General features: G+C 48.6%; 1 protein-coding gene across 8 annotated transcripts in view; it reads right to left on the reverse strand.

Annotated features, from left to right (window-relative positions):
* Positions 1-17,211, reverse strand: part of LOC144767990 (guanylate-binding protein 1-like) — a 333,964-nt gene that overhangs the window by 176,433 nt on the left and 140,320 nt on the right. The gene's annotated exons all lie outside the window — the stretch shown is intronic.

Raw genomic sequence — 17,211 nt, forward strand, 5'->3', positions numbered from 1 at the left:
GAAGGTGACATTTAATTTATTTGAGTTTCCTTGTTTATTATGCACTAATTAAGCAGTAGCAACATAGGTCCTGACGAAGCAGTAAGTGACCCCGGGGCACAGGTAAAGCTGCAGAAACATGTCGACCATGACCATGTGAACTGTCTAGGTAGTTATTTGCTGACACTACCTTTTGCACTGTTTTTAGAGAGTGGGAGCAGAAGGTTGCTAATAAATTCATTTTCCTTCTTCCACCCATTTTTAAACCACCACCTTTTGAAAAATTCTTTATTTTCTTTATTATTCAGCACTGCTTACTAGTTACATCCTGATCCCTACCTGCTAGATATAGTTCATTGGGTAACTGATCACCACCAGGCTTACTCTGCGCCAAATCACACATTGGGTCTCTCCGTGTGTACTTATGGTGGCTTTCCCAAATGATGTAGGGTGGTACAGGATGGACTCTGATGGGAACACTGTAACAAGCTTGAAGGTGCCCCATGATTGATTTTGCCATCAGCACACGCATTCATCCAACCCTCACGTGTTAGGGTTTCTCGACTTAATGCTACTTGTTAGTTGGTGTTTAGTAGTCTTAAGGGACGTAGCATTTTGGTCGTTAAATTTCCCTCTGACCCCCCTTAGTGTATTTTGTTACCAATTAATGGGCACCATTTTTCAGAGGTTTCTGCAAATATGGTTGACTGAAGACACTCATAGCCAGTCGTGGCGTTTAAAATTTCTTCGAGAGAGAGATGGGTAGTGGCCTGGACCGCTCCATTACCAGCCTGGTTTACTCCTCCACCTCTTCTGCGTCTGACTCTTCCTTCTTTGTGCCCAGTCTTGCAAGTCTCGATAGGTAATATGCTGGTTACTGGGTTCCAGGGCGATAGACAACGGTATAATGGTACATCTGTAGTTGTAAGATCTGCTTTTCATTTCTCATGGGGGTTTGGAGGACGACCCCATGAATAGCAGGATTAGGGGTTGTGGTCCCAATGAACAATGAAAGGCTGGCCATAAAGATAGAGGTGAAAATGATGGCAACCCTGGTGCACTGCGATGGTCTCTTTTTTGATGTGGGAATAATGTTTTTTAGTTTCTGTTAGCGCACAGCTAGTGTATGTCACTGGAACAAAATCTCCATTGTTCTGACTTTGTGACAGCACTGCTCCGAGGCCAGTAGGACTCGCATCCACCGACATTTTTGATTCCTGGGCAGGATCAAAATACACCAAGGTGTGTCAGCTGTTTTATTGCTTGGAAATGTTTCTCTTGAGTCCACATGAGTGGAGAATATAGTTATGGCGTGTGACTCCGGGTTCAGCATCAGCTGGTGAGAGCCAGCTCGCAAGTCTGTCTTGGAGAACCACTGAGAACGACTCACTTCTGCCACAATGTCCTCCACAGTGGGCGTCAGGTGACATTCTCTCTTAATGGCTAGATTGAGTAGGCGCATGTCGATGCACAGCCTAATTTCCCCAGGTTGCTTGGGTGTGCACGCCACCACAATCGGGGACACCCAGGGAGTGAGACCGTCAACCCTCTCGATTATGTCAGTCTTTATGATTGTAATTGTTTTATATACTCACACTGTTATGAGCTGTGATTCATTTTTATCATATTTCTATGTATTTATAATGCTTTTGCGCTGTGCACTTTTATGGTTCATTGTACCGAACTAAAGTTGATTCATGATGAGGTCAGCCTGTTCTAGTTTATTCAATTCTTCCTCCACCTTCAGCCTGAGGTGGACAGCCACCTGGTAAGGATTCAGAGCAACCGGTTTTACCAAATTGTCAACATGAAGGTGTATCAGACATTGTTTGAGGCACCCAATTCCTTCAAACAAAGGTGCACATTCAGTCGACAGACCAGCCGCATTTTTCTGATGCACACAGAAGGCAAAAACAACAAGTTGTAAATGCTCTGTAGTACGGCAGCTCAGTAGCATTCCTGATCCTCCTTTGGTGACATATACCCTGGCATGAGTGGAGTGAGCTTCAAGAGCAATCTCACATTGTGAACACAACGGCCAATGGAAGCAGAGTTTTATACCCATAAGTGAACTCCTGTGTGGAGGTGGGGCGCAGGGTGGGCAAAGGGGGAGTGTCTGTATTACTTATTGTGCAATAATGTTTATGGATTCTGTGTCAATCGGCCCCTGAACTTGATGTCCAGCGAGGAGTACACTACACTTTGGAATGCTTTTTTAGGGATGTCAGCCTGGCTGCACGGCATGTATGATGTGATCCGCGCCTTCAATGTCATCATCATCCATGCCTTCCTCATCTTCTGGAAAGTTTGATGCTTACATGACATTGACAGGATTTATCTTTTATCTTTTCTGGGTTGTTGAGGGGCAGACCTTTGCAAAATGGTTCAGTTTATTGCATGCCAAGTACCTTTTTCTTTGTTCTGGACATGGCCCTTGCTGTGGGTCTGAACCGGCACACCCATAACATGTTTTGGGTGCAGGATTGGACTTGGTGTGCCTTTTTCCTCTTTTCAGGGGTACCAGTAGTGACAGCGTTGATGGGTTCTGTCTTTATTTGGTGTTGTAGTGCTGCCTCCATGTGTGATGCTCGCACATTCGACAGTTATTTGGGACCTACCCATCATTAATATATCTGCCATGGACATTTGGGGAAACCTGAAGAATGTTTTCTCTTTGCTTTACTGAGAAACACCCCTGAATGAATTGGGTGCGTATTTCATCATTTTTATCGGATAGTGTGCAGGTGCTCGCTAGATCTTTTAGGCAGGCATAGAAGGTATATACTGACTCCTTGGGCAGTTGTCTACCTTAGCCCAGTAAAAACTCTTTCATAGTCCATGTTTGTTAGAGGCTCGAAGTGAGCAGTTACTGCTTGTTTCAGTGTGCCATATGTCAATGTTGGTCAGGCCTCCGTGACAGATTTTCCTAGCTTGTGGATAGCTGCAGCCCCTAAGGGCCCGATTCACGGAACTAACTCAAGAAAAACTCCTAAACTTACTACTTTTGGTATTCACAGAAGGCATTTAGTAGTAGTAATGTTATGATTTTGTCTTAAGTTTGACTTAAGACAAACTTAAGACAGACTTAAGTTAGGATTTTGTCTTAAGTTTGTCTTAAGTCTGTCTTAAGTTTGTCTTAAGTTTGTCTTAAGTCGAGGGGAGGAGCTTGGCGGGCATCCGTGATGGCCGCGTGAGCACAGCGCTCTCCGGACCCCCGCCACCCCCCGGCATGATATCCTGAACATATCCTGATTCATTACAAGGACTCATGAAGAGGAACCTGGGCTGATCTTAATATTGTTTTTGGATTTCGAATTGGACCAGGGGCACCGAAGCTACGTCGACTCGAACTTTCGGGGCCCGCCCTGGTGGTGCGCCCGGGTCTTGGTGAGGCTCTGCTGCCGTGTCTGAGTTGAACAACAGCGGCAGGGGGACTCGACTTATGGGTCCCCCTCTTAACTTTCGGTTTCGATTCTGACTCAGACTACGTCTTCCAGCGGAGGTGTCTGGCCGGTGCTGAGTCCAGCGGCGCGAGGTCGCAGTTCTACCTTTTGCCTGCTTCGTATCCTTCCGGGCTGGTTCACACCTCGAGGTGCCCTCGCTGCTGACTTTTGGCTCCGGCGCCCTGTCTTCCTGCGGCCATTTTCACCAGGTCGCGTGGGTCCCTTGGGGACGTGGTCTACACTATGACTGGCAGAGGGGACCAAGAGAGGCGGAAGACCAAGACGCCCCTTCGCGGAGGCCCGGTCCAGTCTAATATCATGGACCGGTACACACAATCGAAGGGGTCCCCCGATGCCGCCTTGCCTGGCCTGAGTGCAGTGGGGCACCCTTTGGAGGCTTCGGCGGAGCCGTCCCTGCAGGACATCATGGGCGCCATCTCTGGCATGAGAGAAACCATCGGCCAACAGTATGAAGCTTTGGCCCACAAAATTGATACTGTGGCTATTGATGTGACCTTGATTCTGGCCGACTTATCTAAAACCAATGAGAAGGTGAAGTCATTGGACCTCAAGTCATCTAGCCTCACGGCCGACGTCTCGGAGATACAGACGGAGATCGGCAACCTCCGAAAGGTGAACGATTTCATGGCTCAGCGCTTGGAGGATTTTGAAAACAGATCACGGCGTTGCAACGTGCGTGTGGTTGGTGTTCCGGAAAATCCTGATCCACATTCTGTTGATCTTCTGGTTGAGGACTTGATACAAAACTACCTTTCTCCATCTGGATTGAGCAAATTCTTTGCGGTGGAACGTGCCCATCGCGTTCCGGGTGGCCAGGGCAAGCCGGGCGCCCCGCCGAGGCCCATTGTCGCAAAACTTTTTCATTATAGGGACCGAGACGCTATCCTGCAGGCCTCGAGAGTTAAGGGCCCGGTGGCCTTCGAAAATGCCTCGGTAAACTTTTACCCGGACTTCTCACAGCTTGTGCAGAGACAGCGAATGGGCTTCCGTGGAGTCAAGAAGCGTCTTCGGGACTTGGGTTTGAGATACGCCATGCTTTTTCCTACCAGGCTACGAGTTGAGTACAATGAACGGACCCTTTTTTTTGATCGACCTGATTCGGTAAATGACTGGCTGGACTCTCTGCCGGACCGGCCTAATTTGACTGAGCCCACCGAGCACCCGGGTGGTGCCGAGGGTGGTGTAGAGAGCTGAACTTGTTGTCTGGGCCCCTGTCTCCGTATCATGTAATTTCTTTCTGGGTTCTGTACTTGAGCGCCTCTATTTTCTGTGTATTCTCTTCTTTCTTTATCTCTGTCGGGGTGGCGGGTGGGACAGGGCCTTTTCCTCCTCCGGGGTCTTTTTGTAGAATGGGGGTTTTTGGACGACAGGCACACTGCATGTTGGGGTGGCTTTTTTGCTTACTGGAGGGGTGCAGGGTGGGGGGTGTTTTCTTGGGTGTTGGGGGGTGGGTTGGTGGGACGTTTGTGGTTTGTGTTTTGTTTTTTCAAGGCAATTCTATCTTGATAATTGAATTTTCAGTGTCATGCTCATTGGGGGATGGTTCCTTCATTACTTTGTGGGATGGGGGGTAGCGGGTTGAGGTTTATTTCGTGGAATGTCAATTGTCTAGGGGATCGTATAAAACGTGGGGTGGTGTTGCGATGCCTGCGACGTTTGTCTCCCGATATTGTCTTTCTGCAGGAGACACATCTAGTGGGTAATACTTGTCGTGCAATGAATAGGTGGGGCTATCGTCTTGTCGCGCACTCAGGGTTTACAACGGGTTCCAGGGGGGTGGGTATCCTTGTCCGGGCTTCCCTTCCCCTTGCGATAGATGATGTGATCCTTGATGATCGGGGGCGTTATGCCGTCCTCGTGGGACGATACGAGGGCCGGACCCTTTTCCTGTTCACCGTCTATGTGCCCCCCGGCCTGCAGACCTCTACCTTCTCCGATTTGGGCCGAGTGCTGTTGGAACTCCCTGATGGTGCTCTTTTCATGGCTGGTGACTTTAACTCTGTCCTCTCCGGTCTGAGTGATCGTTACCCCCCTAGGGATACTCCTTCGGCCCAATTGTGGCTGGGAGGTTTTTTGGATACTTTTGGTTTGGTGGACTGTTGGAGACTTATGCACCCCACTCAGCTTCAGTATACTTTCCATTCTGGGGCCCATGGGAGTTTGTCTAGACTGGATTACTTCCTCATGCCAGCAGCACAGTCATCGGCTGTCCGGGAGATTAGACACCTCCCCCGGGGCATCTCGGACCATTCTCCGCTCTGGCTTTGTTTTGATGTGGGGGTGGAGGCGGCGAGCCGGGTGGCTCCTATCAACCCTTGGTACCTGACCTCCCCTGAGACCCGTAGTCAATTGATTAAGTCCCTGGACAACTATTTTTTAGAAAACGAGGGGTCTGTCTCCTCTGCGGTGTCCCTATGGGAGGCTTTTAAGACAGTAATTCGTGGGCAGGCCCTGTCTCTCATTGCTGAAACTAAAAAGGCGAGGAATCGGGAGGTGGTGGACCTGGAGATGGAAATACTTGAGACGGAGGCTGACCTGGAATCGAGTGTTACTCGTGACAAACTCCATGCCCTGGGTCTGAAGCAATTTGCCTATAAGTCTCTGGTTACAGATGCGGCCAAAATGATGTTTAGAGAGCAACAGGGTTGTCTGTATGATGTTGGGGACAAAGCGGGTAAATTGCTTGCCTGGTTGGACAAGAAAGAGAGGGCAAATCGAGTAGTGCCTGTGATTTAGACTTTGAATGGTGTGAAAGTAACGGACCCGGTTGAAATAGTGGAATGTTTTGCGGACTATTTTCGTGCGGTTTACTCCCCAGTGTCGTAAAGGGATGCAGACGACTCTCGCCTCTTGCTGCGCGACATAGCTTTGCCCTGCCTCTCTGATCTGGAGCGGGACTCTATGGAGGGCCCGTTCTCTACGGACGAAATAGCGACTGCAATTCGCTCTCTCCGTTCGGGCAAGGCTTTGGGCCCGAACGGTTTGCCAATTGAGTTATACAAACTGCGTCCTGATAAGATTGTGCCCTATCTTCGAACAATGTTTTCGGAGTCTCGTGAGCGGGGTGCTCTCCCTTATGACCAGTGCCTGGCTACGATTGTGGTAATTCCTAAAGATGGTAAGCCCCGGGATCTTTGTTCGTCATATAGACCCATCTCCCTGTTAAATGTTGAGCCTAAGGTTCTTGCCAAGATCTTGGCTACTCGCCTCCTAACGGTCATTAGTGACTTGATTCATCCGGACCAATCCGGATTTATCCCGCACCGTAACACAGCTCTTAATCTGCGTCGCCTTCATGGAGCTATCGCGAGGGCGGGGCTTCTGAAGGAGCCGGCCATTTTGGCTTCGTTGGACGCCTCGATGGCCTTCGACACGATAGAGTGGCCCTACCTTTGGGCGGCTCTTGAGAAGTTTGGTTTTGGCCCGGGGTTTATCGGATGGGTGAAGCTGCTGTATACCGACCCCCTGGCCCAGGTCGTGGTTAACGGTCGAGTTTCGGTTCCCTTTTCCCTCGGTAGGGGGACCAGACACTGTTTTTTGCTCTCGCGTTGGAGCCCCTGGCTGCGTGGCTTCGCTGGGAGCCTTCTCTCAAGGGTATACGTTGGTCCCCAGATTTTGAGGATCGTGTCTCGCTTTACGCGGACGACATTCTTCTTTATCTTACTTCCCCGCGTAAATCTTTAAATGTCTTATTTGACGTTCTCACCTCGTTTGGCAAAAATTCTGGTTTGATTATAAACTGGGCTAAATCCTGTGTCTATGTTATTTCGGGTGATTTGCCCCCGTTGCCGAATAGATTTCCCATCCAGGTTGTTCAGTCCGGTTTCAAATATCTGGGGTTTTTTATTACACTGGATTCGTCGCTCCGGTTTGAACGTAATCTCCTTCCCCCGCTTCATAGACTTAGGCTGGACGTGGCTCGCTGGCGTAAATTACCCTTGTCGCCGCTGGGTAGAGCCGCCCTATTCAAGATGATGTCCTTGCCGCGATTCCTTTACGCACTCCAGAATTCCTATGATGATATCCCCGCTACTTATTTCCGAGAGGTCGAGAGTCTACAAAGGCAACTGATTTGGGACGGGCGTCCACGTATTGCCCTTGCGAAGCTCACCATCCCTTGGTATGACGGGGGAATAGCGCTTCCTGATATCAGGAGATATTATTGGGCTACCCAACTGTCTGCCATTAACCACTCAATGTATTCCCCGGGTCCGGATCCGGCCTTTGAAATGGACAGACTCCAACTGCCGGGTGGGGATTTTAATAGAGCGCTTTATTCTAGGTCGGCTGGGCGCCATCTTACGGGACCGACCAGGATTGCGGTTAGTGTATGGCGCGCTGCGAATGTGAGCTTGGGGTGGGATGAACGAGTGACGCTGGCGACTCCGCTTTATGCATCTGAGCGTCTGGGATGTCTCTGGACGACGAGGGGGTTTGACCGCTGGGACATGATTGGAATCTGTAGAGTGGGTGACGTGTGTGCGAATGGAGCGGTGAAGTCCTTCGAGGTCCTTCGGAATGATTATGACCTGAGTGATCGAGAATTTTTTAGATATTTACAGGTCCGTCATGCCCTCACTTCTGTACTGACTTCCGGTACCGCCATCCCCGAGTCCTCCCCCCTCGAAGATCGTATCCTGGATGGTCATCTCCCTGATAGCACTATCTCCTTGATTTATAAGAAGCTGATTCACAATCGCGCTGACTTGCTTGTTCGACTTAGAGAGGCATGGGTCGGCGACGGGCTGGAATTGGATGACGAGGATTGGCAGTCGGCACTATCTTCTCCGAAAGAGGTCGCATTCCTGCCCGTCTCCGTCTGGTCCAGCTCAAGATCCTCCACCGGGTGTATGTGACTGGTCCTCTTTTGGTTGCGATGGGTTTTTCCCCGGATGGCCTATGCAAGCGTGGGTGTGGGTTGAGTGCCACGTTTCTTCACATTGTTTGGGAGTGTCCGAGGGTGGCTGCCTATTGGACTGAGGTGCTTGCGGTGATGGCTGATGTGACTGGAATTGCCCTGGTGCCGGAGGCTCGGAGATGCTTGTTGAACGTGTGGGAACCTACCGACTATTCGGTGGCCCAGACCAGATGGGCGACCCTGGGGTATATGGTTGCGAAGCGGGACATAGCGCAACTTTGGGGCTCACACAGGTCCCCCACTGTCTCTGTGTGGGAAGAAAACATGGACTGGTCTATGTTCCGCGAAAAGACTGTTTACACAGCCTGGGGCAGACCTAGGGCATGGACGAAGATCTGGTGTCAGTGGAACGCCTATCGCGGAGATATTTGTGCTCCTCCACTGGTGGAAGCCCCTGATGTTACCTTATCTCCCTAGGCTGGCGTTCCTGAATTTTGTATACTGTCCTTTGATTTGATTGACCTCCCCGCTGTCCCCCCACCTTGCCTTATCCTACTGATTGTGATTTCGTATTCCTGATTAGTGTGTTTCCCCCCCCCTTCAGGGCTGACTCTGTTTCTTACGCATTCGCCTTTTTTGATGTTTGTTGTTTTTGGTGTGTTTAAAAAGAAAATTGCCTTATCTTGTTTATATTGTGGGTGACATCTTGTATCCGGTTTGTGCCTGCCCGCCGGAGTGGAGAACATTGGTTTTTATCACATTGTGCGTCGATCTTAGCGGCCAGCCCGTGCGGTTGTAGGCCCATTTCTGTAAACATAATTTTGTTGCTCAATAAATGTTTTTAACCAAAAAAAAAAAAAAAAAAGTCTGTCTTAAGTCTGTCTTAAGTCTGTCTTAAGTTTGTCTTAAGTTTGTCTTAAGGTAAACTTAAGAAAACATCCTAACTTTACTACTACTAAATGCCTTCTGAGAATACCAAAAGTAGTAAGTTTAGGATTTTGTCTTAAGTTAGTTCTGTTAATCGGCCCCTAAGTGCAGAAGCATAGGATGCCATCTGTCGTCTGGTGCCACAGCGGCAAAGTACATTTCAAGGTGCTCCACCCACTCTTTCCACTTCACAGTTTCAGGGATGGGGCGTCATTAACTAGGAATGGCTCAATAGGGGTATGGCTGCCATAGATGTAACTATCGCTGTGAGCGTTGCCTATAGTGTACCCGTTGGAGTGAGGAGTAACAGCATATATAGTCCTCTTCCCCTTAGAACACACAGTTGGAGAGAGCACCACCACCTCAGAAAAACAGTAGTCCCAGGGTATCAGGCAGGATTCATGGCTAATATGCACCTCAGTATTAATGAACAATGTCTCTGTAGTGAGTAGATATAAAACGGACAACAAAGGAGGAGTGGGCCTCCCACAAGGTTGCATCCAAGAGAACAGGAGCAGTGGACCTCCGGAGAGGAAAAAGAAAGTTACTGTGCACTTGCCTCGGTGTGCAATGGGTGCCGCACTCCACCTCAGACCAGTTCACATGGTTGCAGTCACCAGGACGCCTCCCTGATGATGCGCAATGACAGCAGTGCGCCGGTGAGGGGGTCCAAAAGCAGCTCACCACACATGCAGGCAGTACCCTGGAGGGCATTGCAGCAAAGGGCCATTGGAGCACCTGACCTCGCTGTGAGACACCGCAGGTAGTCGACCGGGGAAACAAACTTTACAACGCACTACCATTACAACTAAACTTTTACAACCCCACATCCATTACATCGCATGCCATTATAACGCAACCCTTACAACGCATGACACTACAACGCATACCACTACAACTCATGTCATTACAACGCAGTCATTACAATGCATACCATTACAACGCATACCATCACAACGCATAGTACTCTAACACTATCCAACACTTACCCTACTGTTGCACCCCCTGGAGTTAGAATAGTAATTTTTACCCCTACACTATCCAATACTTACCATACATAAAATGTAATGGTATGCGTTGTAATGGTATGTTTTGTAAATGTAGTATGCATTGTAATGGAATGCGTTGTAAAGGTAGGTTTTAAAAATTCGTTGTAATGGCATGCGTTGTAATGATGCGTTGTAATGGATGTTGCGTTGTAAAAAATGCGTTGTAAAGGTATGCCTTGTAAAAGTATGCGTTGTAACATCATACATTCGTGGACCGGGCCATGGGGCTGTGCACCAGACAGAGGCAGCGCTGTGCAGCTCGCTCGGCCCACAGCGAGGGCAGGTGGAGGCAGTCTTCAAGAGCGAGAGAGACAAGCCAGGCAGCAATGTTCTTCCGCCCGACAGTTGTTACATGCCATGGCATAGGGGCCTGTGATGAAGCGCAGTGCAGCTCACCCCAATTATACTCCCAGATATTGTCATATAGGATTTAGCTACAATGGTGCATGCCTCAGGCACTTTTATTACTTATTATGATATCATGGCCTTCACCAGAGGGAACAGAACAATAGGGCTCAAATCACAAACACCTCTACGGTCTACGTGTCTTGTAGGCTCACCCACCCAATACAACATAACAAACGGCAGGCACATGGGGAGAGAGAGGACTCAGGCCCGCCAGAGGAGAAAGAGGCATGGGAATGGAGGGAGCGAGAGCCACCCAGGACGGTGAGAGCAACAAGATCAATTTAGTGTATGGTGAGACAGGAGCCAGGGCATGGGAAGGCATTTATATGGCTAATCTCTTTTTACATAACTGATTGCATGCCAAAAGTAAGGGGCATATTTACAAGGCAATGGCGGAGCAAGGAGCTGCCCCAAATTTGGCAACGCCGGGCTCTGCCATTTCCAAAACGCAGGGATGCGCTGTAGTTACAAAACAAATACGGTGCACCCCAGTGTTTCCCCTAGCGCTGGCTCTAAAAATAGCCTATCGCCAGTGCAGGGTCCCTTGCACCATAGTGCATTGGTGCCTGCATTGCAAGGAATGATTGTTTATGTGCAGGAAGGTATCCCTTCCTGCACGTAAACAATCAATAATGGCATTCTGAAGCTCACATAGAAGTAGCAAATCTTCATTATTTAATGATCGTTTATGAGCAGAAAGGGACACCTTCCTTCACATAAACAATCATTAATGGTGGTTTGCTCTTTCTGTGTGTGCTGAATGCAGCACACATAGAAAAAGAAAAAAACGAGAAGAAACAAAAGTAGTTTTCCTCTTTGTGCCATTCTAATGCCGGCTATTACATGCCGTCCGTTTTTGGCACGGCCGTAGATTTACACATCCTTGTAAATCCGGGGCAACGTCAAAACGCAATGGGTGTTGCTGTGGAACGCCTATAGCAACACCCATTGCCCGCCCCTTTCACACAAAGTGATGCGTGTAAAGGGGCCAAATTCACAATAACAGACCCCCTACTGGTGAGATGGTAGCAAGCCTTAAAAAAGAGCTTGACCTCCCCTCACTAGAGGAGAGAAAGCTTGAACTTGAAGAAAGGAGTCCAGCCCTTGAAGAAAGAAAGGTCAAGATGGACTTTTAGCCCAAAGACAATGATGCCAGAATTTTTAACTGGGGAAAAAGAGGAAACATTTGACTCTAAGATCCCCAAAGGGATTGTCCCAACATTTAGTGATGGTAATATTGAAAAATGCTTTCCAGTCTTTGGGAGGGCCTGCAAAAAGAGGAGGATAGCTCACCAGCACTGGGCTCTCTATTGTGGGAGTTATTCTCAGTGAAGTGCAGAGATAGGACTCGCCGACATCCTCATCAAGGGTCAGAGCTCTATCAGCATAAGAGGATACTTTTATAGAAGAATTTAGACTCATCACAGATTGAAGTTTAGGGACATCCATAACGGTCTAAACCAGACATGGGTGGACTTTTTAGACTCTCCAGTCAAAGCACTAGAACGCTGGTTAAAAAGCAATGACTTGGATACTTTTTGATGTGCTAAATAATTTGATCACGAAAGAGCACATTCTAACCAATTGTAGCTCGGAGAAGTTACACCAGCATCTGGTACATTCAAAACTTTCTAGCACTAGAGAGTTGGACAAGAAGGCTGATGAGTGGGTTAGGACAGAGTACCCAAGAAAACTTAGGGGGGTGATCTCAGGATTGGGGGTAGGCCCACATAAAGGAAAGGAGGGAGGCAGTAAGCTGATCAAAGAGGCTCCCTCAGAACATCAGAACCCTAAAACGCAGGAGAGCCAAAAGCACCCCAACTCTGGCAAGCAGAGTAAAGGAGAGCTAGGGCTAAAAAACACTCTTAGATAACAGGCTGTGCTTTGGTAACAGGTAGGGCACTACAGAAGGGATGCAGCCTACTCCAAAAGGAAGGTTAGCACTGGGCTGGCCAGTGTAGCCTTTGAGGAGGACACATCAGATGAAGAAGTCCTCAAAGCTTTTAACTTGAAAAAGGGTCCAGGTGGCAAGCTGGTGCTCCCTGGGGGTGGTAGTAAGCACTTCCACCACATTCAGCTGAATGGGATCTCCACCACTGCCCTGAGAGACACAGGTGCCAGTCATACCACAGTGGTTGATAGGTTGGTGTTTCCAGACCAGTATTTGTTAGGAGAAGCAGGGAAAGTAAGAGCAGTCACAGAGGAAGTCACAACCAGACCTGTGGCCTTAATATCCTTAGAGAGACGGGATACCTTTAGCTGGCACAGGGTGGTAGTCAGTCCAGATGTCCTCCTAGATTACATCCTAGGCATGACCTCCTGAGGTTGGTCTGAACACAGAAGGTGCAGTTGCCCCGGGTGCTGCCCAACCCAAGGATCCTGTAGGCCTTGTCCCTAAGTTTAGGATATGTAGGCTCCAGCAGAAAGGAAGGAAAGGAATACAACTCTAAAGAAGAGAACCCAGAAAGCCAAGGACAGTCTTCCCCAGTAAGGAAGAACCCAAAAGTTGGCACTGGTGAAGCCTCTTCTGACTCCCAAGAAGTCCCGAAGAGTCAGGCAGCTATTCAGAACCAGGGCCTCCACCCTGAACTGACAGAAGGAAGAGTGAAAGATGGATGTCTGCCACATGACATGGTGGCTCCCCACTCTGAAGAGCTAGGGAGGGTCCAAGTACCACAATTGCCCCTAAGGTAGCCGATCCACCTGGCAGTGGAGAGCTCAGGACGTGGTTCTGGACACGGACAGCTGTCAGTAGCATCTTCTGGGTGATAGCATTCATGGCAGCATTGTACTTGGCATGGGAGGCAAACTCTATGGCAAGAGGTACATTAGGCCCCGATCCTGTTGTTCAAGGTGGGGTTGCTCAAGTGTTGGGTAACCTCTTTGAGTCAGCTGGTTGTTGCCCTAGTTAAGGTAGGGTTAGAAGAGGTTGACTACCCAAGGCAAAAGAGGAGGAGAGCAAAAACACAGCTTCAACTAAGGTCCAGTTTAAATTGAGTCCTGTCACAGCTGAGGTGGGTCAGCTGCTCAAATGGAGTGACCCTGACAGAAGGAAGTGAGGCAGAGAAGACTTTGCAATAGGTCAGCCAGTTTACCCTGTGTTCTTCCTCATTGGACTAGCCAAGAAAACTAACCTAGAGTGGATTTATGTTTCCTGGACGTGTTAGCAAGAGTTGTGTAAGAAAACAGCCTTTTTGCTGGTAACCCCTCCACATTTTCCCCCCCCATTTCCAAACATAGGCGGCCTATTAACTCCATGTTTTCTAATGCTGTTTACATTTACACAGCAAATTCATGATGCTTGCATCAACATTACAATCTCTGTTGGAGTCAACAATATAAGATGGTTCCTCAGAAATCACGGCAACACTACTTATCCCAATGCACTTGTTCTCATGACAAGCCCTGGCAAAATCTCCAATCCTACCACAGTTGCTGCATTCTGTTTTGATCGCTGTGCATCCTCTGTGCGATGCTATGTGGTTATAGAAGCCACATTGGTAACATACCATTTAAGCTTCATTATTTTTGTTTCCAACAGGTTCAATCTTAGTTTCCTTGACACTCAGACTACAAATATCACTGGCATTCTTCTTTTCATGTTTCTCCTCATTGACCACTTTCACCCATGACACAGACTCCTCTACTGTCTAAGCTGTTTTTACCACTACCTCCAAAGTGGGTTTACTAATCACCTACACAAGCTCTTGTATTCTTTTACAATTAGTATCTGCCATAAATTATTCCATTGACATCTCATCAGTGGCTGCACTAAAGTCACATTGGTAAGGGATAGACTCCTAATGGGAGTCAAAAACTCAAAGGTCTTATTCTCATTTGGCATTCTGGTATAAAAATAATACTTATTGCTGGTTTGAGATAATATTTTATTCTAATAATTTTCTCCTCATAATCATCACTTCCCTTCAGTATGACAGAGCTTCATCACAAAAAATGTTAACTGGGGGCGTGGCCTCGGCTAGCACCAAGATGGCGGCTTGACCTAGAAGCTCCGGAGCAGCCTTGCTCTGTTCCATCGATGCAGTGACCAGCACAGACCCCCTCTGCAGCTGCCGAGGCTACCTGGAGCATCTTGAGCCCTTCAGCGCTGATGAGCGCAGAGCCATCGCCAGAGCCTTTTGCCTACTGCAGTCTGACTAGAAAGTGTTTGGGATCGCCGTATCAGATGCCGCACCCCACGGTGGCCTCATTGCCTACTGCTGAGAGGAATTGGTGCAAAAGTGTGTAAAGCCACAAATCAATGAATGGAATTGCGGCAAGGGAGTGGCGCCTGGGCCCCCATGGGGATCTGCTTCGCATACTAGAATGCTGCAATAATTGGAATGGGCACTGATGGGTTATGCCGTTAATCAAAAGAGAGAGAGAGTACTAGGTAGCTAGCCCGAATCCCCAGGGATTATATCTATTATCAATAAGGACTAGCCTGTTGTGAGGAGTGACTCAAGACTGTATGTTAAGGAGCAAACCATTTGGTTTGATCATGAAGACCTCACCCACCAACCTAGTCGGTGGCATGCTTCATCATCGGGCCCACCCAGTGACACCGAATGTGTCCCAGGTGTACTTCACCGTTGCTTGAGGCTTATCAGAATTCTGTCTCTCCACTACTAGGTAATCCCTGCGTTCTCATATATATTTATATGACCATACCGGCCTGGGCGCCATTACCAACATGGCCGCCACCGTTCACCACGGATTATTGCAGTCAGGTCGGGCTAGGCTTTTACTCTGTGTGAGCGCCCAACGCATGCGCGGTTGCGTATGCCCACTGCGAGCTTGACGAGGCGCATCTATGACCAGTACTTATACGGCTTGTTCGAGCAATGGAGGCTACCAGTTGCTCTTATGCCCTAACCAGGCTCGTGGGGTTAGGTTGTTACAGCTGTGACCGCGCATTCTTACGGTAAGTTCTTTACAGGTTGTACTCGAGCCTCTGCTCGGCATGATTATATACCGGGCTGGGGACGATGGCGGTCCCGTATGTATTGGCTCTTACGCGCCGAGTGCTGGTGCTGACTTGCCTGTTAAGCAGATTGTTTGGGTCTCGGTAATTGCCGGACGCTGATCCCTTGCGTACACAGGGCGCCGGTTGAGTCTGACTCTACGCCCGCCAGTTCCGGGTGGGGTGGACAAGGGCTTGGCTGGTTGCTCAGTGTGTGCGGAGATCGGTGTTCCTGTGTGCAGTCCCTAGAACCCGCGGTCTCACTGCTCGGTAATCATTTGTGCCAATCCTGGTGTGACAAACAGCCATTTATAAAATGGTCACCAACACCCCTGACCACCCTGAATCGTCAACCAACGACTTATCAGACGTCCCTAAGCCTGCGGCCTCACTGCTTATTTTTCCATACCCACAGATACCTGACCATTGGCGCATGTCCCACGAGAGAAGACTGCGAGGCGCCTTAGGGAGTCACTTAGGGTAAGATCCTTTCCTGCTTTCTCGCCCACCTTGCAGTCCTCTCTTCTGATTTTATTGTTTTTAATCAATGAGTGTGTCCTCATAAGAGTGCTTTCCCAGCATGATACGGTTGTGACCTTTAAAATAGAACGATGCATTGAATTTCCCGTTGCATTTTTCTGTATTTTTTCATAGGTCGCCACTCAATAGCAGGACCAGTTGGCCTGCCTTCCTTTTGACCTTCTGGATTAAGGTTGTACATTGAGTTTTTTTATTCTAATTCACTGTGTAGTACTGAGCACCTAGGTCCTGAAGAATTGCCACCTGAGCAAGAAACATGTTGACCTGATCCGAGGGTCGCAGGTATTTTGCTGAACACACTTCTTGGCATATATCTCCCCACCCACTATTTTAATCAAGGGTGTCAGCCACGCTAATAAATATCCTTGTGGACTGACCCACCTTTTTTATCTTCACCACTCCTTCACGACTACACCTTCACTTGCCCTCTCGCCCACACGCACCATATGGCCGGAACAAAAGATCTCCGATAAAGAGCCCCTTTACGGGTGCCCGTCAGACATTGCAGCGCCAGTCTGACGAGGAGCAGAACCCATATGATGAAGCATGACATCTAGCTTGCTAGGTGTGTGAGGGTTTTAGTTCCACAAAGGGAAATGCCCTTCCCTTTCTCCCTTTTTCTATGCTGCACGCACTCTTGTCACACACACTCTTGTCGGGGAACTTTGTACCCCTCTTGTGCTACTAGTCGTCCGGACATGTACACTGGACCCCGCTAAATATTGACTGCTCACGGTTCCTCTTGTTGTTGTTGTAACACTCCAAACATTACCCTACCTATTGCTGTAATGTTGTCAGAAGTGCACCTCCCCCTGACCGGAACCGTGGTCATTTAACTCTGCCCTTGCCATCCATTCACACTGCCACTTTATGTTCTGACCCGCTAATACCCCAAATCAAATGTACTAGTACTATTGCGGTCAATGATGTCATTGCCAGCTGACCACGATGAATGCTTCATCTTCTTCACCTTTCCTTACTGAGCATTCCTGCATTGTTAATTCTGTTATCTTTATGTTGATT

The sequence above is a fragment of the Lissotriton helveticus genome, chromosome 7, assembly GCF_964261635.1.
Source record: "Lissotriton helveticus chromosome 7, aLisHel1.1, whole genome shotgun sequence".
Lineage (NCBI taxonomy): Eukaryota > Metazoa > Chordata > Amphibia > Caudata > Salamandridae > Lissotriton > Lissotriton helveticus.